Consider the following 27,802-nt stretch of genomic DNA (forward strand, 5'->3'; position numbering starts at 1 on the left):
ATAATGAGATGTCACAAAGCTAAGAATAAAGTCTGTTTCTGGGGAGTCTTTTCACAGGAGAGCCCTAAAATAAAGACGAAAAAAAGAATTGGAGACGACGATAACCTAACAAAACTATCAGTTTGCTCCCAAAGTTTATTTTCTTTTTTGTTCTTGCATTTACTCACTTCTTAAAAACAGTTTTTCATTTTAAAAGTTTATTAAAAACAGGTAAAGAAAACGTTGATTTTACTATTTATTATTTACGAAATTTGTTTTAATGTAAAGAGAAGATGCAACCATTTAAAGTTTGGAAAACAAAGTGTTAAGGGTTAAGCTCACGTGTATCATTTTGTCAGTTAAGGTCATATTAGGCTTAACACCAGATGAAATTGTCACTTTTTTGTCCAGTTCCCAACTTCCACGTGGACAACCGCATACGACTATTATTATGTGCAGTGCTTATGTTGAACAAACACTTAAAATAACAGTCTATTAGGTTCTTGTGTACCACACAATTATAATCAGTTATTAATGACATCTTTACACATACTGCTAATACACGGACTTCAATTCAGAGTAATGTTACCTAGATATATTTTCCACTAAATGATATGTTTATGCGTTATCACATAAACTGAGCAAAATTGAAAAGCTTGCTGCTTGAAAGTATTTCAGCAAATAGCCAAGGAAGTTTCACTACAGTGAGTGAAGGTCAATGAACTTGGACTACATTTCAAAACAAAAGATAGCAGGTCAAGAGGCAATGGTCATATATACAAGACTTTTAAATACATAAATATATTTCTAAGTTTATAAATCAATGTTCCAAAAAACGTTTTAGAACAAAGAAAACAACACAAGACCACTATTTACCTGACTTTATTGAACTCACAGTCCATCACACCCATCTTTTTTCCTAATACTCTATGAGTACTAGAAAATTATCTTACAATTCAAGTAAGTCGAGAGTTGGGAAAGTTTGAAAACACCTGGTGTAAATAATGATCAACAGATGTAATAATGATATTCAATAAAAATTAACTTTAATATGATGGAGTTCGTACCAACTTTTAAACAATAAAAAACATCAAATTATTTTCAACGGGTAGGATTTCAACAGTAAACTATATATTTTAGCATTAACAATGCATATTCAATTGTGGAAGTAAGTACCTTTGAAGTTAGTTGACATAAGCTTGGTGGATGTAGGCATTACCAGCTAGCTAATTTTATCTAAACTGCCATAAACCTCAACTACAAAACACTGTGTGTCAAGTTACAGGAGGCTTACTGATGGTTTAATAAAACATCTGTGATACAGGTTTGAGAGTTAGAGACAAGCTGAAGTTTAATTACAGGAATTGGTTATCTCCACAATCGGTATGACACAGCGGGTACAAAACAGCTACAACGGTTGAAAATGTGTGTGTCTGTATAACACGACTCGTTTAAAAAAAAAAGCTAATAAATCAACGGACGTGTTTACCTTCTAAATGATACGAAATACTGAATGCAAACTACACTGAATTAAGAGAAAGTAGAGGTCCCGACATAGTTCATTCAGCCGAAACATTTGTAAAATACAAATGCCTCTTACAGACGACTTACTCTCTTTCAAATTTTTACACAAAATAATACGCTATAATTACACTTTTTCCTTTCTGTTTTTTTTTATAATTTCAGATAAATTAATACGAAATAACTTCTCACATTGTTATAAACCAATCAAAGTAAGAACTACAGCTTTGGATTACACTGAAAAACAGTGTTGTTTTTTTCAGTTGGTTTTAAACCACACGCACAGCACAGAAAAATAAACAAAACAGACGAACTGAGTTGCAACTCGCTGCGAGTTTTCCCTCATAATGACACTTAAGGTATACAATCTCTCCTGACGCTCGCTGAATGATGTACGCGTAAACGCTAACGTGAACGCGTGTATGAAAGTATCGATTTTTTGAGAATTTCACACACAAAGCCATTAGACAGCAGCACCAACTCTTAGTAGCAGTATGTACAAGTCTGTATGCTTCCAGCCGTACTTTAAAACCTGCAAATGTTCCATTCACTCTGTGGGCTAAAATATAAAGCATTCCATTCACAGAACACAGTCTACATACACACTACAAGGTAAAACTCAAAAGTATATAGTCGGAATAGCCGTTTACACTGTCACTTGTCATTCTAATGATCATACTTAAACAAGTGTGGAAAAATACAACAAAGTGTTTGCTGACAACAGAGATTACGAATAACTCCTAGCAGGCAAAAATTAGAAAGAATAAACTAACAAATGATGCTAATACCTTTAATTATCATAGGTTCATTAATTTCACAAAAACTTGATAAAGCAAAGTCGATACTTATACACAAGTAAACCTATAATGTGATCTACCATATTCTCAAACAACAATTTAACAAGTTTAAGTTTATACTAGTGACCCATTACTTGCTACTAGCAATTATTCTTTGTTACTATCACGAAAATATTTAAATTGTGTTTGTACAATACAAGACACAGCACCAATTTGATGTCATTTGACACCACCCCAAAATATTTTATTATATTAAGTCTGCAGCAGAGAATTTTGTTTCCAGATGCAAAGCCCGCATTTTTCAACTAATTGACATCAGACCTTCATCTGTGGAGAATCAACTGATTTACAGATTACGACAATCCAAGAAAAAAGGTTAACTACACTATATAAATATGATTCGCATATGCCAGTAGAGAAGTTTAAATGCGTTATATCAAAATTATTTTGAATTCACAAATCAGTAAATGATGTAACAACTGTTGCCAATACAAGTCGTGATGTATTACAACTATATTTTCCATCTCGTAAGTATTGTGACACTATCGAAAACACAGGCCTGCGAATTTAAACTTGATAAAAATTGTTTTGGTTTTAATAACAATTTCCATAATGCAGCGACGGAATTTCGAAAACGACATTAATATCTTTCTACCACGTGAGGATTTTTATAAATCAAAAAGTTACTTATATCAAATTATTACTTATTTTACCACAATGAACAATTTTTATTGTTATATTTGTTAACAAAAACAAATGAACAGAAGAAAGGGGAAGTACATTGACGTCAAACGAATATGAACCTTCATTAACCCTGACTTTTTTGTGAAATCTACGTTTTTTACTCTCAAAAGTATGTGTTGTCTTTCTTTTATGCATCACGTTTGTAGTAACTTGTTTCAAGGACCATCAGTAATTAGCCATCATGCTGATGTTTCACTTTCTTCTCCACTTATATCTTGATGAAACCTTTCCAGACATTTCAGGTTAAAAATAATCCCTATTACCATTTCTACTGACATCCGGTTCAGAACCAGACGAAACTGTATCAAGAGTCTTTGATGATACAGGTACATCAGGTCCATGAGCAACAGGTCTTATAGCAGATTAAAGGTTCTGATAAGAAATTTCCTTTTTTATTTTGAGTGATGTTGCATTACAATTTACACAGACAAAAATAGCAGTCATCTCCGTGGTTTCCTAGCTCACAACAAACCATCGGAATTCCAACACCTCGACACAAACGTTTTTGCGAAGCCCATGGCATTTTCTTGACCCTCAAGTTTTATTCCAAAATACACGTAATGCCCTTCTTTGACGACTTGTGTAGTGGTTTGACTTTGTTTCTTTACAATAGATGTACCACAAATATAACAGAATATGTCCGAGCTATTTACACAACCTCTTGTTACCATAGCGACGTATAACTAATATTGAAAAGGAAAAATAATATCAAAGTGTACACACAAACTAATACTATCCAGAAATGACACGTCATGCGGCCTCTTAACCGTTTATTTACTGGCGGTATTTTTCGTGGGTTCTAAAATGATCGATAAGGCTCTGACGTCGTGATTGGTCTACAGAAATCTATAGCCAGTGGTCGTCCACACTTTATGCATAACAAAATGTAACCCGACTACAATAAAAATATTCTCTTACGAAAAAAAAACAAAGTTTTGTGAAAAATCTATACATGATGGATAAAAGCGGATATCATTTTTGGATTCAGCGTACATTAATTATTGTTGAACGTGTAAAAATTTCAAGAAAATAAAACTGTCGTAGACCTGTGAAACTGCTTTCGGAAAAAGAATAGGTGACAGCTCTTTCTGACTTAGAATAGTTACACATTCAGATCAAGCACGTGTTCAGACTGGGGATCTCGAGCTCCTAAGACGGAAATATCCCTGGGATATAATGGAATATTAAAGTATAGGATCAATTTATAACACCACAGCCATCCAGAAAGAGGCCTATAACAAGTCGTGGTGATTAAAGTGCGACGTCTTTTAACACTTGAGGATCTATGGAAACAAAGGTCAATGACAGTAGCCGCCCACGCGGCCCAGACAACAGTACCGAACATAATCACAAAGAATCTCTGCCTGAAAAAGCGACAGGGATAATAAAAAAAATGCAGTTTACGTGACCTTTAATACAAATGTTAGGCCTTTTAATTTCTAATGCTACACCGAACCGTTATTTTTAAAGTATTGTTATGGATATCCATCGAAATTTTTGTCACTCCATTGTCCATCCCAACTGGGATGTTATATTACTGAACGAAAGACCTTTTGCTCAAAAAATTGTGGGTGGCAAAAGATAACCTGAAGTGTTATGCTTTAACACGTTTCTAATTCTGAACTCTAAATTGAAAAATTAAAAGGAATGTAAAAAACTGCTTTATTTTCATGGCAAATTTCAGGCTTTTAGTTATGCTTCTATGGCCTTAAACTATAAATTTTAAAGGTTATGTTTACGTCCGTTATATGAAAAAATATTTTATCTATTTGGAGTACGAAAACAGATCAGGTACCTTAAAACATTTTGCAAATAAACTATAATTATTTCGCGGTGAACGAAATATTCATTTGATTTATCAAGAAGTAAAGACATTTTATTCTGAAAGTGCTATTTACGTTTATTCCCTTTTGAGTATTTCTAAAACACTGCTTTTCTTTAAATAAACTGAAAACAGTCTGTAAGGAAAAAAATTGAAAATTGTTTCCTTACTGTTGGGGGTGAATATCAAAACTCGATTAAGTTATATTTTATTTCACCACCAAATTCTGTTTTACTACAATTTATTATTATAAACGTAATTTTTATGTCTTTTTTTTTTTATGTTCACCATCATGCTTCATATAACCCAGTTTCTAGATTTGAAAAAACAAACACTGCTGTATGTTTTGTAGCTTGCACTATTCTCGTGATTCATGGCATGCGCACATTTTACTACGTCATGAAAGTACAAATTGCAACATTTTAGTGTCTACTGGATGATTCGGAGAAATAACATTAGGAATGCAGGTAGATATAAAAATATCAATTTTAGGCAAAAATTCAAAACCCTATAATCTGTACAATTTCCAAAGGTAAACTTTTCTTCATTATAGCAAACTTAAAAAAAAAGGGCATCTTTCGAAAGCACTGCAGTTAAAATGTTTTGTATTTACGTTATTTCCGGTCATCGTAGTAAACGACATTCCAAGGTTCTTAGCCATAACAGGAGCAGTGTAGTCTAAAGTAAATTTCACGAAACCGCGCGTTTCTTATTACATTCACACGTTGATCTGTGCGTACGTGTTATCACGATCTCAAACAAAATATTAAGTCTAAAATTACCGATTATTAACTGTTTTTTTCAAATGGACTTGTTCTAAACTACTTAAGCACTAAAACTGTTTGTAGGTCTACGACTTTGTTTGCCTCTAATCACATAAGAGCAACACATAAAAAATGTGCAGATAAAAATACTGTTAATTCATTAATTCATTATTTTAAGACGAAAAGCGGTCCGTAGATGACCGAAGAAGGTCGAAACGTTGTTCGCTCCTCTACATAAAATTTTCTCAACCCAAACGAGCAAGTTTAACGTTTTAGAATTCTTCCAGATATGTATAAATATATATATATATATACACACACACACACGTGAAAAGGACGATGCGCTACTTTGGGGATATAATTAGATTGGGAGTGATGAGTAATAAAATCGAATCAGGTATAGATACGTCACACACTTGATACTGCTGGCACACAAAAATCATTGGCTGAAATCTCCATTATGTCTGCTTGGTTGTCAAGGTGACACACTGATGCAACATTTCCAAGTTTTATCCAATCAAAGTCCTTGGCCACAACTTTATACTGACCCACATATTTTACCCGCAGCACATTCCAATTTTCAAAATGTCCAAATTAAAGTGTGCTTCTTCAGCTCAGCAGCTTAACAAAGACAAAACCAGGAAGACAGTCCCGAGGAGAACATTCCGAAATTTATGATAAATTCCACCGTCTTTATCATCACAATTAATTAATAATTTACAAGGTTATAGTTTATCAAGCAGAAACGTCTTTGAGAATCAATTCTTTCGCGTATTTCAATCTGTAAAGATTTATCAAGAAAATTTTAATACAACTTAAAACTATACAAAGTCAAAATGCTAACCACGCAATACTTAAAGATAACCAAATATACATAACAAAGTTTTCGTGAAATGCTAGAAATAAAATAGTCATTCTCAACACTTATAATTAATTTAAAATATATATTCATTTAGATATAACTTTGAAGGAAAAAATAAATTTCCCACCATGGAACGAGTATTCAGCTTGTTTCGAAATAAATTATTGTAATTAATGATAACGTTTCATATATTTTACACGGTAGGCTCGTGATTTAATTCGATTTTTTAACAGTTCTTTACACTCAAATGTTGTGTCGAGCAAAAACACAACACTGCTCAATACGGTGCAATATGTGTACTCCACCGCTAATGACCACAATAAAAATAAATTGGTAACTAATATTTTTCTTACATCTTCACCTAACACTGAACGTATTTCTGTTTGTTTAATATCTAACTCACAACCTCCATATTAAATACACAGTTGTCGTAATATAAAATGGTGATAAAAAACACTACAAAGTTACTAATGAGTTAAAAACTGTTTCTCGTGAGTGATAAAAACTTCAGAACATCCGGACGTAAGTAGCAAAATACTGAATGTTCCACATCCGAGTTAATATCATGGCTTCTGAAAACAATAAACTTAAGTTATGGTGAAACTTTTAAATCTAAGTATTACACTAACATTAGAAACAGTTGGGTAAATCTACGAGTACTGACACACAAATACAAGCGCTCTCTCGTGCAATGAGTCCCAATTTTAAAATATCAGTCAAAACAAGTGTTAATCAGATAAGCCTCTAACTATGTAAGACAGGTGAATACCGTATGACTACATCCGCCAGGTGACAGCACTGCTTGCAAAAAAAAAAAACGCTTTATACGAATGAAACGCACATGTAATCTAACAGTGAAACACGCACTAAATGACTAACATATTCTATTGAAAACAGTTCCCATTGATCAATGGTCTACTGCAGTATCATCAGACATAGCACGAAAAGTAGATGTCGCATATTCGAGCGTGACGTTTACAAACTAGGTGAATGATTGGTGAACACCACAACGATATACAACGTAGATACCTCATGATCATTACTTTTACTATAAAGGAAAGGCAGGAATATAAGCCCTTTTAGTTTTATGTAAAAATTTGCCCAAATATACGAGAGCTATCTGTGCGAGACGTCCCTCATTCAGAGGTGATAGATTAGAAAACAAACAGCTAATCAACACCACCCACTGCCAACTCCTGAGGTACTATTTTACCAACGAAAAGTGAAGCCACACTATAACGCCTCAAGGCTAAAAAGGTGTGAATGTTCGATTAATGTTTCGAATCTGCAATTTCGAGATTGCGAGTCAAACGATAACCACCAAGTTTTGAAAATAATTTTAAAAATAACCTTCCACGCAGTCACTTATGAATATATTTACACCCATGATTATTAAAGTATCATAAAATACCACTGGGAGTATAAACATCAAAATGTTTTGTACGCACGAATCTTTAAATTTAAAATTACCGACTTGTTTATACACCACCCACAACAGATGGTTTGTCTGGTTATTGTGAAGCACACAGTTCCACTATGAGCCATCTATATTTGTTTGTTTTTGAATTTCGTCCAAAGCTACACGAGGGTTTTCTGCGCTAGCCGTCCCTAATTTAGCAATGTAAGACTAGAGGGAAGGCAGCTAGTCATCACCACCCACTGCCAACTCTTTGACTACTCTTCTGCCAACGAATAGTGGGATTGACCGTCACATTATAACGCCCCCACGGTTAAACGTCTACATTGTGCCTACAATAGGTATCAAAACTATTTGTAATGAGACACCCAGTGGCAAAGTTCACATACTGTGTCATATTTAGGAAACGTTCGTTCCTGTTACAAACCTCGATGCTAAAAATTGAAAAAATAAATTGAGTGAAATAATTGATATCCTGTGTAAAACACACAGGGTTTCCAATAATAATTATCAGTGTTAAATTTAATATTCATGGTTGTTGTTTATTATTAAACAAAAAGCTATACAATGGGATATCCACGGTCTGCCCACCACGAGTATCGATCCCCGGTTTTTAGCGGTACAAGTCCGCGGACATGCCGTTGTGCCACTGGAAGGCAACATTGGTGGTAGTTACGTTTATATTTTTAAGTGTGAATAATACGTTATTACGGGCTCTGTAGCCATCAAAATCATAGACTCGAGAAATTTGGTACGCAAATAGTTCAGAAAGACGCGTTATAAAAGACAAAGATGTATCCTGCAGGTAATTTCTGCGTTACTTGTTGTTTAATCCGTGAAACTCATATTAGGTGCGTACAAATATACAGTAAAATTTCACTTCAGAAAACAGAAAGGCCCCTTGTGGTCACACTTTAAATATTCACACTATTTCAAATTAGTTTTTGGGTGTTGTTCAAAACACAATTATCGAAGCACACATACACCTCAAGCCACAAAGTATATTTTAAAATGTCAGGGTGTAATTTTCACATGGCGTAACACATCCGAAGCTTGCAATTTTCTGATCAAATAATTTCCAGTTAACCCAAATCCTCGCCATTTTATACCAGTTCGTTTAAATTCTAGAAAATTATTTCCTGTACACTTTCTTCAAACACTGTTTGAGAATTATCCAATACCTTTCATTATATCGTTTGTTATCTCTTTTAAATTTCAGTTTGTGTGTTCAACCCAATTTGCCGCCTCAGAGTTAAGTCCAAACGGCGAAATTTTTTTAAAATATACATCCTGTTTTTAAACAAGTTTTGTATGAAACCTTAAATCAGAAATATACAGATCGCTAAATACACATCTATTCTTTGACTTAAACTTTGAATGATTTTTAACGTTATTTTCCAACCATCAGATTTTCAACATTATTTCATTTTGTTTGTTTTTTTAATTTCGCGCAAAGCTACACAAGGCTCTGCACTAGCCGTCCCTAATTCAGCAGTTTAAGACTAGATAGAAGGCAGCTAGTCATTACCACCCACTGCCAACTTTTCGGCTATTCTTTTACCAACGAATAGTGGAATTGATAGTGACGTTATAACGCCCTTAAGGTTGATAGGGAATGTTTGGGGTGGCGGGGATTCGAACCCGCGACCCTCAAATTGTGAGTCGTGCGTTCTAACTATCTGGCTATGCCAGGCCCCATTAATTCGTAAACTACACTGATTTCTGGAAGTTAAGCAAGGAACCTAAAATACAAAGAATGGTAAAATGGTGAAATATTTATTTACAAAATTTGTACGATACAAAACTTAAAACGTATAAACATTGATTCGTTAAGTGCCCAGAGAGTAAAGCAAGCCAAGAAAATGAAGAAAACAACGAGTGAGGGATATTCAACAGATGGTGTGGTTTCCTCTGGCGGCTATACACTTCTAACAACAACTCTGAATGTTGTTTACAAAATCATTTATAAGAACTTACGGCAAAAAAGTATATTGAGTTACCACAGCAGTTTTCGTACCACGTAGAGGCAAACTCATCTTTCCAGAGCATCCTAAGCATCATCTATGAGACTGAGGTTAAGAGAACGTGCTGACCAAATCGCAGGAATGATCACGTAGTCTTGCGGATACTAGCTAATAACATGTGTCCTGTGTGATGAGTATTGCAATTTAATAAAAGGATGTCATATCCTGTAGGACATGCATATTGTTTAACCCAGAAATTTGTGATCTCATTCCGATATCTTCATTACAGTTCAATCCTCAAATACGTGGCGGTCTGTAAGTTTACACGTGAACATTCCTACTCAGACCACCATAGGAATATTTTTCATGATGTGCATGGACCAGTTGCATGTTCACGTTTTTACCAAATGAGAGTACACTGTGAGTCAATGTGGGCTGAATTTTGACCCACCTGTAAAAAGAACACATATCTGTTGATATGGTGTTCAAAAGACTTGTTAACGACACCACTTAAAATATCAGTTTTTGTGTTACTGAATGAAGGAAATGCACAACACTCGTCATCTTGCATAGATCCCTTTTCTGTGTAGCATCCTGCATATAGTTAAAGCTGATACTAATCTTCCTATAGCCATATAAAGATAAAAAAAAAAAAGGTTGGTCTAAAAGATCTGTTTCGTCGAGCCAAAAGTGGCAAATAACGACTATCTGACGGCGTTGTAAAAACCTTGTACTGGTTTTCGACCAATGTCTCAATGTAGTTGGTATTATGTTAACACACAAGAAACAACCCTTTTGTCACATTTAGCCATTCGAGTGTGTCCAGCTTCAAGCCTACTAATAGCTCCACCTTACCGAATCTTCTAGACAATTTTGTTTATTTGTTTGTTCAGTTTCGAGCAAAACTATTCGAGTAATGTCCCTAATTTTGAAGTGATAAGCTAGAGGGAAGCCCGCTAGTCGACAATACCCACCACTAAGCGTTGGGCTACTCATTATCAACATTATAACGTCTTCATGGATAAAAAGAAGTTATGTTTATTAATGGGTTTTGATCCCACAATCAGCAGTCTTCCAGATAACAACTGCTAAACATTTTGGTCAAGTGACTTTATATGGATATTTCGCCAAAACCACAACTAAACTGAAAACTCAGAATCCACGTGTCTTTATACAGATAGTATTTACACGTTTTGGCACGACTTACTACACGTATTTCTTGTTACGCGTTGTCTCATAGGCAAATATACCTGTGATTCAAATTTGGTCATTAAACTTGCACCATTTTGGACTTGTAGGCATTTTTAATGTTTGTTGCCTTAACTTCTGGAAACCAATGTAACTTGTGCCACTTATCTAACTTAATCAAAAATAATAAAATGTTAATTACGTAACTATAAAAAAGTTAACTGAAATGACTGTAAAAATCATTCTAGGGTCCCACTTTCGAAAATATATTTATTTTGATCAACAGTTCCCGTTAGTCAAAATTCTGTTTTATATCACTTCGTTCAACATCTAGAAGATATTACTTTCAACACACTTCCTTCAAACACTGTCTAACAATTATACATCAAATTTCTTTATATCGTTTGTGATCAAATAATCCCATGATCTCTCTTAACTTTGTGCGTTCAACACAGATGGCCATTTCAGAGTAAGGTCAAAACGGTGATTTTTTAATTAATACACAACATTTTTAATAAACTAAAGTGTTAAATATTCTACGAAGAATATCTTGCAAATAAAACACATCCCAGATTCCACAGAACAGACTACCTACTTCATGTAAATTCTACTCTAACTCTTACGTGGAGAAGAATATGTGGAAAAAACCCTAACATATATATAGATATATTTTAGAATTATAATAAATATCATACGAAATCAAATTTAAACCCAATATCAGATAGTTCACATTTTAACACCTGCATAAAGAAAACATTTTTTTAAGATTATCCTTTTTGGTCATGAAGCAATAAAATAAGATTGGAAGAGGGAAATATTTAATTAAAAAATTCGAAAGTCTTATTAAATAATAGGTAATATTCAATTATAGATGGTACTTAATACATAATGTCTCTAGCTTCTTTTAAATAAATATTTTGATGTGTTCAAGGAGACGTTTTTTTTTTAATTTTATGTTAGATCATCTTTAACCGTGGTCTACGGTAAAGTTTATTAGCTTATACTAGAATCAAACAAGAGTTATAGTTTATTATAAAGCAACCTATACATTTATGATCCTAATATAGTATTGTACAATTTGTTAAGATTTTATATTTTGTGTAAGTAATCTATTTATATTTGTATTATTTTAATCTGTGACTATATAATTTGGAGTGATTTTAAATTGATTTTATATACCTAATTTTCTTTTTTAAGACAAGATTTAATAATTAAATTGTATTCTTTTTAAAGCGAAAATAAGAAGGGCCAAAGAGTAGGGAACACTACAAAACCGGTTATATAGACCGGAAGTAATTTTAAACATTTTTAATAACGATTCATGTATACATACATCATGACTACTAATTCGTAGTTTTCTCTCACAAATACAACGCTTTCTAAATCACAATCTAATCACAAAATATGAATAAAATAATAAAAATTATTACAACTGCTTAATAAACACACACAACACTACGAGTTACTACCGGAATAAAACTGACAATACTTATTTTCAAATGTACCTAAATCTAGAAGGCTCACAGATGTCACGCGCTACCCTTGTATTGTCACTGATAATTTGTTATATCAAGAGTTAAATATTCAACTTTTCTTACGATTAGTAACTCAGAATAAATGTTATTCGAAAATATTTACACCTGTAATAATCTGAACGTTGATCTAAGTATCACTTTTTATCAGGTTTTACTTTTTTACCCGATATCCAATCAAAGACATCTAAACAGATTTAGATTCCGCCTTCAAGGGTCATTGCACCACGTTCACCTTGTTTTTTACCCAACTGGAATTTTTACCTGCGTTACCCATAACCGTGGCAACATACATGGACATTTTTGTACTTTTAGTTAACTATGTTTCTGTTGTTTTATTAAATAAGTGAAAATCTGCAGCTACATAACACGGCAATTTCAGCGTGAACGGTAATAAATTAATAAATAACAAGGCTCAGAGATTCACCTATGTGCATACTTTTCAATTTTAAAATACATGAAATAGCTCATCTAAGACAGCAATTTATCTGAAAAACACGAACGCCGAAGTATTAACTTGAGAGTAACAGGCGGAGAAATACGCAATATGACACCTGTTTCCACGTCGCCATTGGAAGCTCGGAGAAATGGTTAAGTAGTTACCCCAACATTTTTCATGTTTTTTGACCGTCTGCTATTCACATGCGTAACATATCCTGATTAAAGATTCACGAACACTGATATATGAACTGCAAATATGTTTTTTGTTTTTAGTAAACAAATATCTCTATTATAATTTTATGGGAATAAATTTACTTCTTTTAAAATATTTTAAATATTTAAACAGTTTTTGTCCATCCCTCTCTCTGTAGATTATTTTCCACAAAACATTTAAAGGGTTTTTTCGAAATGGCATACCCTCTCACCTTCTTGAAAAACTTGAGAATTTCAGCACCCGCCGCATCGCAGTTGAAAATGTTAAACCCCCTTCATAAACCTGAAGCTACATACAAGTACTTTTATCCACCTGTCGCTAGATGTTTTTTTAACACAAGTTCTGCATAAAGAATTTGCGTAACGAGTAACCCAACTTACGAATGTATTGTAAGCGATTGTTTCAAATATCTTTCATCATGCTCATAAAATTAGACCTTCCGCTGAGCATTATTTTACAATGAAAACGTAGGAGAGAAGACATTAAAACTGCGTGTGACGTTCAAATCTATTTTGATACGCTACGTCATTCTAAACGGAGTATTATTTTGGCGTCCTTAAGTCGCAAGTAAAGTTTTAGAGTGGAAAAATGCGAATTTTTTGTGATAAATTTATATATATATATTTGAGAAAGTAAAAACTCAAAATTCCATATGCATATCTGCTTATCGGATTTAAGTTTCATCGGGTCTTAATTTTTATTGCGCCATAATGTTTTATTTTACAATGAATGTTGTATCGTACTTCAAGAGGCATAACGAAATTATCTTTCAACGAGTTTTAATTACACTTGGAATGTCAGGAAAAGTAAATGAATACACGACACTATACGTATGGGAAAGAAAAACGCTTCATGCTCGTAGTAACAAAAACAAATCACAGACGCAACTGAAAACACTTTATAATACAAATGTCTGGATAGTTATCAGAAATTAAGACGGAAATGTCACCATGAATTTGTCATACATAGGCTTACGACCTAACACTGAATGCTTCATTGTTTTATACATGCTGTTACTTGCAGGTTTTAATTACTATAATGTGGTTTGATATGTGAACAGGTGTCTTCAAGAATAAGAATGTTAGGCGACAGTCGGAGACGGCATTTTTTCATTTGGATATGGTTTTATCTTTTATATATATATATATTGCCAAGCATAGTGTCTGTCCGAGTGCTCGTCTGTCTCTGGTTTATGGCGACTGCTTTCCGCGTTCCATTAGAAAAGCTGAGCATGCAGGTAGATCTCAACATTCTCTTTAGAAACGGTAAAACAGAAACGAATGATGGTGATTGCAAATTCTATTTCGCAAACAGGACATTCTACACAACACTGATAGAAATTAATCACAGTTCAAAACGTGACGTAACTTAAGGAATAAAAATATATATTTACCGTATGTTATTGTTCAGGGGCTCTTAGCACGACTGAAATGCTCAACAATTACTTTTTGTAGAGGGCGGTAGAAGTAGTTCAGAACTTTGTCTATGGGTGAAAACAAAGAGTGTAACACAACCATTTAAAAATCCATGAAATAATTTAAATTGATTGTTAAACTTTTCCCGTAACTGGGGGTGGATACTTTGGTTTACAACAAACAGGTCAGAATGACAGTGTAATCAACTTTAAACAGGCCTTTAGTTGTAGAATACTATGCAAATGTTCTCAATATGATCAAACTAACGAGTATACAAGCATAATATACACATTTTTCAACACACTAACGTCACATCCTTTTATGTGACTGGTGTAAATTATTGTACTCACTGAAACAATTCAAAAGTATTTTTTTTATAAAAAATAATGATAAAAATAAAATATGCAGAAATCCCAATAGCTTGGATCAGAGCATATGTTCATTATTATTGTCTCGTGGGTCATTTTCAACCTTTTTTTTTTGTCATTCCAGCTGTTCTTTCAATAATAAATTGTTACGTTTGTTTTTAAAGAAAAGTTGACAGCAAAGTCAATTATTTCGAATTTCAATACAATAGATGAATCTAGTACGACAGTGCTCTCGAGTTTCTATATAGACACGGGTTGTTGTTTTTTCTGTTTGGTGCCACAATTCCTCGTCATTTAACTAAGTGCAAGAAAAGGTCCCTACCAAAAGTCCAATTGTTCTCGTGAAATTTCTCTCCCTCTACAATCAAATTGTTCTTAACAAGTTTTTGTTTTTTTCAGATTGACCGTTCAACACATACGTATAGTGAATGATTAATGTTGATATCCATACGAAATTTTAGCAATTACAAAAAATACACAATTTTCCTAATGTACTCTTGAAAAGAAGCATTTTGATCTATATTTAGTTTTCTACAGAACCTGGCTATTATATATTTAAATTTGAGATGTCATCAAAGTATATACTAAGTATACCATCAAATTCAAACCTGCTATATGAAGTTGTTCCAAAATCATGACATCTCAAATAATGCCTTTTATTCACCCATTCCTACTGTGACATCAGTCCCAGACACAGCTAAGTAATATCTAGATATCATTATACTAGCTCCTAGTACTTGATGACATACAGTCACTCATAAAAACATTAATAAATTGTAACTACTGTGATAAAATAAATCTAACACTTACGTTCCTTCTTGGCATAATTTGTGGTCAGTAATAATATTAAGGAACTTCTGGAGGTTGCAGGCAGATTTTAACTGAAAAACAATTATCATTATTCTACGTCTACAGGTTCAAATTTGTTGTACAAAACAGAATTTCATTTATATTACAATGCGAAATTCGGTATCAGTGAAAAAGTGTTTAATGAGATAATAAAGTCACACGTAAAGAAAAAAATAAACCTTTCACAACTGTATAACCATATCTAAAATCTAAATTACCTCAACAACCAAGATAACACCAAGAAAAATCCTCAAACATGATAAACAAACAAAAACTAACATATATATTCACACATATTGTGATGGTATGTTGTGTGCTGGTACAAATGGGATGGACAATGGTTCAAGGGTTGATTAGGTGCATCAGATGATAGCACATGTATTCACAACTCTCACCCGAAGCTTGTATTTAATATCACAATCAGAAACAAATGTGATCACTCACGCCAGCATCATCCCACATCTAAACAAGTATGCACTGTCACCCACCAGCTGTGGGAAAACAGCAGCCCTTAATCAAAGGGAAACATTTATTAAGAGGGTAAAAACAATCAAACCGCCCGAGCTCACGAGTAAAAAATATATCCCCCAATAAAGCCATCACAGTGGTTAAAAACATGTATCCAAAGTAACTAAAACACAGATTAAGTTTAGTGTCATTTTCGTTTATTCTTTTGCAGCTTGAGAACAACCAGTAAACGTAACAGAAGCACGAATGTGAAATGAATGCACTTTCTAGGAGTCACGAGTAAAATACTCAAACTTAAAAAGCACATGAAACAAACAAACGCCAATGTAAGTAATTAATCTTTAGTGATATTTGACAGGTATATATTTCATACATTTTTCTTTCTGATAAAACTAAATCAAAGAGTATCAGTTGAGACGTATATCACAATACCTACAAAAAAAAAAACGTAATCAATACTCTGCACAGCGAGCAAATGGCGAAATAATAAAAAAGTGCTTTCTATAAACAGGCAAATCTGATGGCATTAAATATTTCTCATTCTTTTAGTAAATACTTTAATCCAATAATTATAAGTTTGTAACATTCAAAACACAAGGATCACAACGTATCAAAATATTGGATCACTAGGTTCGAATTTTTTTCTGAGTTTATGCCGTTCAGTAATATCTCTATTGATACACTAATTACTGTATAAATAGGATAAAAATTAAAAGCCTTTTGTAAACTGTAGTTTGAATCTTGCACCTTCAAAATGTAAGCCTTTTCATTTTAAATATTAAACTGACATTTATCTCGGAAAATCTCTAATTATGAACAAAATCAAATACATACCGTTTCGGGCACACAGAAAACAAAGTAAATTAACTATGTATATTTTTCAAATAAAAACTAATTTTCCAAGCAGATAAGGTCACAGGTTGTCACACAGTGTCTCATCATAAGAATATTACCCATACATTGTGCGATATTTTACCATCGATAACGGATTATCAACACGTACGAAATCTCTCATAAGACTAGCCTACCAACAAAAAGGTAACCATGATTTTAGGAAATCGTGTAGGTTCAAATATCCCTTAAAAGACAAAAATACAGAACCCCATCCCTGAGGTGGATGAGGTTTAACCCTTAAACAGCGGGAATGGTGTAGGTAACAGCATCAATTAATGATGGCTGCCATTTAAGAATTAATACTTAATAATGATTCAGGCGGTTTTGAAAGGTTGCTCTTTCTTCATCTTGGGCAAACTTATAGAGAAAGTAGGCGTTAAATACACTTTATCCTTGAAATCCTAGAGTAACATACAAGTCTTATTTTACTATCTAAAATATAGTGTTTACTTAATCAACTTTACAAAATATTGTAGTTTCTATGAAACATTAACATTTTGTGTGAATTAATTTTCATAATTTATTTCTATGGTTTAACCACTGTGTATCCTTAGGTTCAAGCTGATTTTTTTTTGACACTGGTATAACAAATACGTGTAAAACCCGCTAACATGTCTTAATTTCCTAAACATTTTCGTTTGTTTTTTTAATCATCTCTTGCCTATTGTAACTAAGTTACCTACACATATAGACTGCCATTATTAGAGTAATAAACTCGTACATGTCTCTGGCCCCTTCTGTGTTAGTACCAACGGAGAAAGCCTTCCTCGAACACGTAGGGCCACACGGGGTTTATAATATTCAAATATTTACCACTTTACAGAAGGAGTCTACGATGAATAACTTGCAACGCTTCACCAGTAAACTGGCAACGTGCATACGAAGTAACGCCCCCAAAGCCAAGACCACACAGTGTCATTTCTAAACTTCCTAGTAACTTTCTTTCTCACAGGTCAGCCTACTGTAAACACACAAAGTGCGATATTTTCCTAGGACTGACTATTAGCTGCTTTAAAAATTATTTTAAGTCATCTTTTTCTTTCCTATATATATAGTTATAAAACATAAAAAAAATGTTTTGTTGTTTTGAATTTCGTGCAAAGCTATACGGGGGCTATCTGCGCTAACCGTCCCTACTTTAGCAGCGTAAAACTAGAAGAAAGGCAACTAACTTGTCATCAACACCCACCGCCAACGCTTGGGATACTTTTTTACCAACGAATAGTTGGATTAATCGTAACATTATAATGCTACCACGACTGAAAGGGCAAGCATGTTTGGCGTGACGGGGATTCGAATCCGCGACCCTCAGATTGCGAGTCAAGCGCCCCAACTACCTGGCCATGCCCAGAAAATGTTGCATGAGATGCTGGACAATCCTGTTTTTATATATATATACACACACACACAAAGTTTTCAGGAACCCAAATGGTTAAGTTATTACATACAATTTAATGTTCATTTATGGTATTTTCATTTACGTTGTAAAATGACCAAAACACTCGAATTCGGCTCTTCAATTCTTTCTATATGCATGTATATTACTAGCGACTAGTCAAGAATCACTAGGTCAAAAAGAAGAAAAAGCAAAAAATCTCGTTTGAAAATATTTTCCTATTTGTACTTACATTATCTGTGAGTGCTCAAAATTAACTATTGAAATTTTTAAGACATGATGGGTCTAACAAAATTCTGGGAATGGATTTTACTCACCTAAAAACAGCAAGAAAACAAACAATATCCAAAAAGCATTTAGTTTAAACATCGTCAAACAAATGTGTTCCATAGCGAGACTGCTCTAATGTTTTCTTCCTACATGTACCGTCATTTAAAAGCATTTCTAAACTTGAACATTTCAAAGATAACAGACTGTGTTCAACTTCTAGTTTATTCTAGGCATTATATAAAGATTTTATCACTAAAGGTAAACACAACGAACAGCTTATGTACATCTAATGATGACACAGTATTTTAAGAAATCCTGAATAAAACTTACTTCTTTATTTATGCAACTAGGAGAAGGTAAACCGGTCTTGTTATTATGAGTTCTTGAAGATGATTGTGTAACTTCCTTATCTATCCTGCAGATGCCAAACAAACGCCTCACAAGAATATTACTTAACACTATACCTTTTGTGTTTCAAATTTATATATAAAATTAAGTGAACATTTTTGTCCAATATCACTTTCTCTGTCACTAAAAGTTGTATTAGGTCTTAGACAGACTATTTAGTAATTAACTAAACTGACCAAACAGTTGTAATGGCTAGAGTCACAACAAAACACCAGTGACAGATGTCTTAGTGTTAGTCTACTAGAATCTTTTATGTTAACCTTATTGTTCAAGGTTATAAATCAAGGAACATAGTAGTGTGTCTTACACCAGAAACAACCTGCAGGACAGTGTGTGTTATTAATAGGAATGATAGTTTAGCTATTTTCCATTTTCAATAGCTCTTAACTGCAGTAATCAAAACTATCACATATTTTCAGTGAAAATGCTCTAATGGACCTGTACTTCATATACCAAAATACCAAGTGCATGTGGGTGATAACAAGAAACTATTAATCTAAATTACATGGTGTTATAATAAAGGAACTTATTACCACTGCTTTAGGAAAAACTACCATTATGTATTTCAGAGAATCTAGTTTGTTCTGTAAGATATAGGATTGTGATCATAAAGTTAAAAGTTACTATTAAGTGTCACTTTAACTGCTGTGATTTGTTGGTGTGCATCAACAAAAAGCTGTAACATCTAATCAAATACACCTTAGGTGTGAAAAAAGGTGCAGCCAGAAAAGAATTGGGAATACAACTTAAAAATCAAAACTGGCAGTCAAACTAGTAACTACACTTATAACACTGATATGAAGGTTACAGCAAATATTATTCATTAGTTAGCTAGACTGCATTTTTTGTTTTACCCATCATCATTCTCTGGCTAATTAAGGAACTTGTAAGTTAACTACCAGTTTGGCCACCAATTTTAATTTCATACCTTTAAGTTGCACACTCAATCTGTTTTTTAACTGCACCTTTGTTTCATATCTAAATTGTTTTTAATTACATTACAATAACAGTAACAAATAATTTAACTAATCAGAATCTCAACTATTTATCAACTGTGCTAAAGGAAGGTTGTCTAGTCCAAGAATATAACAAAACTTCAAGCAATTCATATTAACAAAACACTGAAAACCATTCAGTAATTAAAAATCTACTTTTAGCCCTATCATTCTGAAATTTATTGAACTATATTTCACACAGGCAATACCAGCTGTCTAAACACAGGCAATACCAGCTGTCTAACTCTTGATGATGAGAAGCCCATTTGAAGTAAAAATGTATCTTAGAACAGCCAGTATGAGTATTAACACTTTTACTAATAAAGCAGTGAACAGTGTTTCAACCTTCCAAGGAGATACAGATGTCCAACTATTTCAAAAATTAATAATATTTGTATCTTTCTCTATAATAAAGAGAAAATTCAAATAATTAACATCATTTTAGCAAAATGTAAATAATTAAATAGTGCACTTTCCTTCTATTTTTTACATCTTATTATAACTTCAAGTATAATATAGTACTTTAAAAATTGTAATAAATATACTACAGTGCTTCAGAAAAATGAAACAAGTTGTTTATTCTTCAAATTAAAATACATAAAAAATATTGGATGCACTAATTACTCCGTTTCTAAATGTTAATGCCCAAACTTACATCTCTCTCTCTCTCTCTCTTATAAGCAATACTAATTTTCTCCAACAGAGTATTTCATTTCCTCATACGTACTATTATAATCTTTTCTAGGATTCCTATTTGTTTTCTGAGACTCTGCTATAATTATCCACCTCAACACCTCCTAACAGAATGTTAATTCTCTACAACAGTTTATATCCAAATTAGTTTGTTCTCAATACTTTTATATGGGAGGGAAGGTTTGCCTTGAATAGGCAATATTATTCTTTGTCATTTTGCTCATACTAAAAGATTCAAATCAAGCACTTTAGCTGTTATGGGCAACTGTATATAGCTTTAGTATCTTTTGTACATTCAGTGAATACTAAACTAAACACTAGGTAATACAAGTATATTAATACTGACAGTATTTTACGCATAACACTAAACGCACTCTCTATAATCAATTTACTCTAATAAACAGACAATCAAAATGATATATAAATGTTAATACTATTTGTATTTTCAAACAATTGTTAGAACAGAACAGAAACTATTTAACACGTGGTATGAAGAGCTTAGTCACGAACACCCATAAACAGTTTGTTGATATTAGCATACTAGAGAAGGGCAATTAAAAAAGTATGAAATGCTATGAAAAATAAATACTTACTGCAACTACATTCTGGCTCAAGTAATGAAATGCTATAAATATAAATACTTACTGAAACTATGTTCTGACTCAAGTAATGAAATGCTATGAAAAATAAATACTTACTGCAACTACATTCTGGCTCAAGTAATGAAATGCTATGAAAAATAAATACTTACTAAAACTACGTTCTGGCTCAAGTAATGAAATGCTATGAAAAATAAATACTTACTGAAACTACGTTCTGGCTCAAGTAATGAAATGCTATGAAAAATAAATACTTACTGAAACTATGTTCTGACTCAAGTAATGAAATGCTATGAAAAATAAATACTTACTGAAACTACGTTCTGGCTCAAGTAATGAAATGCTATGAAAAATAAATACTTACTGAAACTACGTTCTGGCTCAAGTAATGAAATGCTATGAAAAATAAATACTTACTGAAACTACGTTCTGGCTCAAGTAATGAAATGCTATGAAAAATAAATACTTACTGAAACTATGTTCTGACTCAAGTAATGAAATGCTATGAAAAATAAATACTTACTGAAACTATGTTCTGACTCAAGTAATGAAATGCTATGAAAAATAAATACTTACTGAAACTATGTTCTGATTCAAGTAATGAAATGCTATGAAAAATAAATACTTACTGAAACTATGTTCTGACTCAAGTAATGAAATGCTATGAAAAATAAATACTTACTGAAACTATGTTCTGACTCAAGTAATGAAATGCTATGAAAAATAAATACTTACTGAAACTATGTTCTGACTCAAGTAATTAACCCAAACAGTTGTCTAATAAAAATGCTTAATTTTTTGTCACCTACTGACAACATTAAAATACTACTATCCAAGATAGTTATTTTATAATTTCTGATGAGATCAGAGTCAAGGTTACAAGGTCAATTTTCTAAAAGAAAGAACATTGTACTTATTGGAGAATAGACTTATGTGTTTAAAATATGGCAGCTTTTGGTAGAATTGAAATTACTGAGGTATTAAAAAATGGAATAATAAAAGATTATTAAAAATGAACATTAACTTCAAGTAAACAATTTTACGACTTCAAAATGGAATTTATAGAAAATAATGGTTGTAATATTTTCATAACAAAAGAGAATCCTCAATAGCAACAACTGTAATTAGATATTAAACCTGTCAAGAGATAGAGTTATGAGCTAAACATTTGTACTTCAAAAAAAACAAAAAACACGTAGAACCACTTCATGAACCACTGTGCTGCAGCTAAAAACAAAAACTTATGACAGGTTTCTAACAAATGTTTTTATGAAAGAAAGCAAGCACAAGATTCTTTAATGTTTAGTGGTGGAATAGCACAAATCTTGATTTATATTAAACATAATGTAATGTCTTATAAAAATTACAAAGTATAAACTCCCAAGCCTAAATGATTTACCATACCACAAGTTAAACCTGAATAATATTACAATTAATGATCAAAGGTCAATTTTCAAAGGGAATTGGATAATAGAAAGATTACAATTGACTAGAAATGTGTTATTGTAGCTTCTGTTAATAAAAAGGAAAGGATTGAAGACAAACATATAAAATAACAAACTGCATGTTTAACCTCTTTACTGGAACTTGCTGTCAGAATTTATCACATGCCTCTCAGAACAATGTTATTGGTTAAAAAAAAACTTCAAAAATGGCAATAAAGTTGGTTCTTTTAAAGTGGTTACTATTCTGACCTGAAATCGAGTATCTTTACCAATATTCTGAATAGTTGTTTTTCCTTGTGATAATTGATTTAATTGTAATTTCAATTACTGTTATTCTGCATCATAACAACTAGGGTACACGTGATCAATTATATCATTTAAATGCCCAACTCTGTCTGACACTGGACCTTTGTTTATAATAACTTACCTAACTGATATTAATATTTCTTTCATTAGTTTAATAAGATTAAAAAAAAACCACCAATAATGAGAAATATGGGGTGATATGACTGGGAAATATTTATCCAAGTTAGCAATTTGTGGAATTTGTTGATGAAATTCAACTAACTGTTACCTTAAGAAGTTGTAAAAAAAACAGTTCTACAATACAGGTTCCAATACCACCAGTGGTCATGTAGCTTTGCACTTAAAATACAAACACTAGCAATATTTCAAATATTATATTGTTAGAATAATCAAAAATAATCAGAAACCTTAATCTTGACTAATTATTTTTGTGAAATTAATCTATTTAATCATAATTTCAGTTACTAGATAATATGAATAGTCAAACACAATTACCTTCATAAAATGTTTAATTAATTGATTATTTTATGTGACATGAATCATTGCACATAGATAACCAATTAATCATTAAATTAATCATTAATGAAGAAATGGACTTGGATATGTTTACTGATAAAAACAAAACACACTTAAGCTTTAGTTAAATAAAAGAGTTACATGTAGCTCATATTAAAATTAAGAACGACTATCTGACAGTTCAACATACAAGGAAGACCTGAGGACCCTTAGGATACATGCCAGGTTTGGTGCTATCATTCCCATTTTACCCGTTATAAATGAAAATACATACACAGACCTTTGTTTAATAATAAAAACGATAAAGGTGTTACCTTCTCCTATAAGAACCAAAGCCAGTTTGGCTTATCATTTAAGACTTCTTAAAATATACTACTGAATTTTTATCCTCCCTCATTATATACCAGATAGTAACAAAATTGTAAATATGCAGTGAAAGCCTACAAGATAAAGGGTGAAATCCCACCAATGGACATTTAATACTTAAAACTTGTATCTCTCAGCTAAAAAACACTTGAAACAATTTGATTCAATTCTATGAAATAGTAAATTTAAATAAACTACCTATAAAAAGTAGAAGTAATACACAAAACAAAATGCTTAAAAATCAGCATATGATATGAACAAATAAAGGTTTGTTTGTCCTTGCATGTCCGTCTTTGAGGAAAGTAAAAATTTAAACACATCTGTTTTCCAGAAAAATCTTAAATTCCTCTTTCAAACTTCTGTAAAGTACTGACACCCACAAATATCGACAGTAACTCATTCCATAATTTAATTACTCTGTTGCAAAATCAAAACTCTTAATTGGTTCCAAATCTCAAATTTGGACCTTCATTTTATTTTCAGAATACAGCACAAAGAAAGCAAACATTTCTAGGCTACTAATCTTTTAAACTATAAAATCACTCCTTGTCCCTTCTTTATTGAAAATGAAATAAGAAAAAAAAATTAAAACTGTTCATATTTAATGGCCTTCAATAAAAAAAACCTTTCCATCAGCACCCTTTAAGGGCCCAAACCTCCATTTTAATATTCTGTTCATAGTTACTACACTTAAAATATTCTTGATGTTAAAGTTAAATATTATCAGCCAATTGTTTCTAATGAGCTCCTTTTTTACACAAATCCCCAGGATTCCTATAGTTCTGTGAACCTTCTAAACCTACTTATGATTTAAAGCTTAACTCGTGACACTTATTCCTAATTTTCTCTTTTATCTCCATTGTAAACTTATGATTCCTGTTATCCTTCTCCTCTTTTCCAGAACATGTGTCTGCTGAATCAAAAATAATTAAACTGTTGCAATTATATCCATATTACTGGTCAACAATAAGTCTAAAATGGCCTCAACTCTCCAGCTGCTACAGAAAACCATTGCAAATTTCAAGGAATTTTTTCCATCACTACAAGACTCAGTAGAATCCTAAACAATGTGCCAATAATTAATCTCCCACATCTATTACAACACTATTCTGAGTAACATCCCCTGATCTCAGTATCTCCTGTCTGCTCAGGTGTTTTGAAACAACTGCTAATTAAAAAGTTTCTTTCCTTGGAACATCTGTCTGTGAACTGTTTAGATCCTACCATTGTTTTATGTTTCCAATCCTAACTGGCTACAGTTCATCCTTATATAAAAAGCCATCTCACCAATATTTTAAAAAGTATATCACTGTTACATAATTTGTAACCATTAGTTTCAGTAATTCTCACAGTCTTCCATTTTAATTAGATTCTTGATCTCATCTATTTTGTCCCAATGCTCCTACCATTACAATAGCAACTACGTTTATTCTTGGGCTCACTATGTTTATCTTTAAATCTTAGTTATTTTAAAATCATTACTTAACTTTTTATGGTCTAAATTTCCTATTTCAAACACCCACTGTCCTAATTACCCTACCAGTTTGTTTATTCACAAAGTTACCTTAACACTATGCAAGTTTAAACCATTTTTCATGAATGTATTCAGTGCTTCCCCAAACACATAAGAACCTGGCCTGCTTAATTTCAGCCCACCTCTAGCATTATAATTCACATTTACCCTAAAAACTATACCACAGGACTAATCATTCCATCTGCCATTCAAAGCATATCTCTGACAATCATAATCAAGTTTACACTGTAACAGAGTTTGGTAAATAGTTAGTTAAATAAAACAGCATCTCAGTCATCACTATGTCTTATCAAAGCCAGCTTAAAGCCTCGATTCTGGGTGATAGGCCTCAAACACTGCATACAGCAAATATAGTGAGACTGACACATTCTTTATTTTCACTTGCACCATGGATTTTGTTACATAATTCATTATATCATCTAGCCCAATGAAGCACTCATTTACAGGAACCATTCATACTTTTTATTATAGAGTTCTTTTGGTTTACAATTTTCACTGTAATAATAAAAAAAAAGTTTATTGTCACCAGCAACTAAACTGTCAACATGCTCTATGACATTCTAGATTTCAGCAATTGGCAAACACACTAGTTTTAATCACACTATACTTTCCATTACAGTTTATTGTCAATATATTTACTGAGTCTTCTGATATGTCAAGTAAATGTAAGTTTTGAAAATTCAAACATACATGTCCTTGTTCTTAAGCAAAAACACTCCTCAATCATTAATAAGTAATTATTAAATGGTTTCTCTCTTAACAGTTAGTATATGCTGTTGGTTTCCTTTCATTTAAAAGCTTGATAAATAAGCATGTCTAAATGTATGTGGGCTACTTTAGCTGGACTTAGTGGTCTTTGTTACTATTCAGAAAAAAGTATTGACAAGCTACTTTAGTAAGTGGCCTTCTACTGTGTCATTCCAATTCTGATGGCATTTTGTGTAGCATATAAATTCAGCACCTCCAATGCAACTCATCAGTTTACTTTTTAGTTAATCAGGTAATCAGCACCCCAATCTGCACTGATGCTCTATCCAAATACACTACCCATAGTATGGCCCTGCTTTTTTTTACTGTTGGTTTGTTTAATTCCTATAGTAAATCTTCAACTGTTCTTTGAAACAACTTTTTTTATGTCAGAATTATAAATTTATAGAATGCTTGAGATGATTTTATGGTATGTATTTTATTATAAACTTGTTTAAACTATTCAGCTGTATTGCACTTTTAAATACTGCTACACTAAACTTGAGTTGTTGGTAAACTGGTCTCTAAAGGGTAGCTTTGTCATTTTTGTTGTCTTTTAGTTGATACAACACTGTAAAATAAACAATGCTGTAAGTTGTAACACTTAAAATAACTATCAACTAATATTCATAATAAATAGCCTTAACAAGTATTTACTCTATTCAGACTTTATCACATTACTCAGCTATAGACTCCCAAAGTTTCTAACGAACATGCATGTCCAAGTATTACCTGCTGATACTGTGAAGTTTAATCTGACCGTACCTTTTATTTAGTACTACTCAACAATTCGTTTCACATAGTTGCAATTTGAAGCTTCATCGCTTTTTTTTTTAACTTTCACAATTTGGTATAAATCTTTACATAAAAAAATATGATTTAAAAATAAATAAACAATACGACTTACTAGTAGTACTAGCCTTGCCTAAAATTACAAAAACATCATTTATACATTTTATTAACTTTAAAGCAAATACGATACTCACCAAATGGTGATTTAGGAACACGATTTTCAAATCCAAACTTCAAAATACTCGGCAAAGTATATCTTTATAAAATCAAAGTCTCCTTACAAGTAACAGTTACTTTTCACAAAATTACCACTTATTACTATAATCTCTCTTACAAAAATTCTTGAAGCATTCCAAAACAACCTAACAACAACAGTTATCCTATTCCTACACAACTGAGTACTGACGAGCGTCAGCCATGTTTCTTCGGCGTCATGCCCCCAACGCGGCCAAGCAACGGTTCATGTCGACTACAGCACTCCCGAACGTACAATATA

General features: G+C 32.5%; 1 long non-coding RNA gene across 1 annotated transcript; it reads right to left on the reverse strand.

Moving 5' to 3' along the window:
• Positions 1–27,639, reverse strand: LOC143226099 (uncharacterized). The gene is made up of 4 exons (XR_013014292.1): positions 27,501–27,639; positions 15,839–15,909; positions 14,639–14,728; positions 1–64 (listed from the first exon to the last, which is right to left on the reverse strand). It is a non-coding gene; the product is annotated as an uncharacterized LOC143226099 (long non-coding RNA).
• Positions 27,640–27,802: the final 163 nt, after the last annotated feature.

The sequence above is a fragment of the Tachypleus tridentatus genome, chromosome 9 (assembly GCF_004210375.1).
Source record: "Tachypleus tridentatus isolate NWPU-2018 chromosome 9, ASM421037v1, whole genome shotgun sequence".
NCBI lineage: Eukaryota > Metazoa > Arthropoda > Merostomata > Xiphosura > Limulidae > Tachypleus > Tachypleus tridentatus.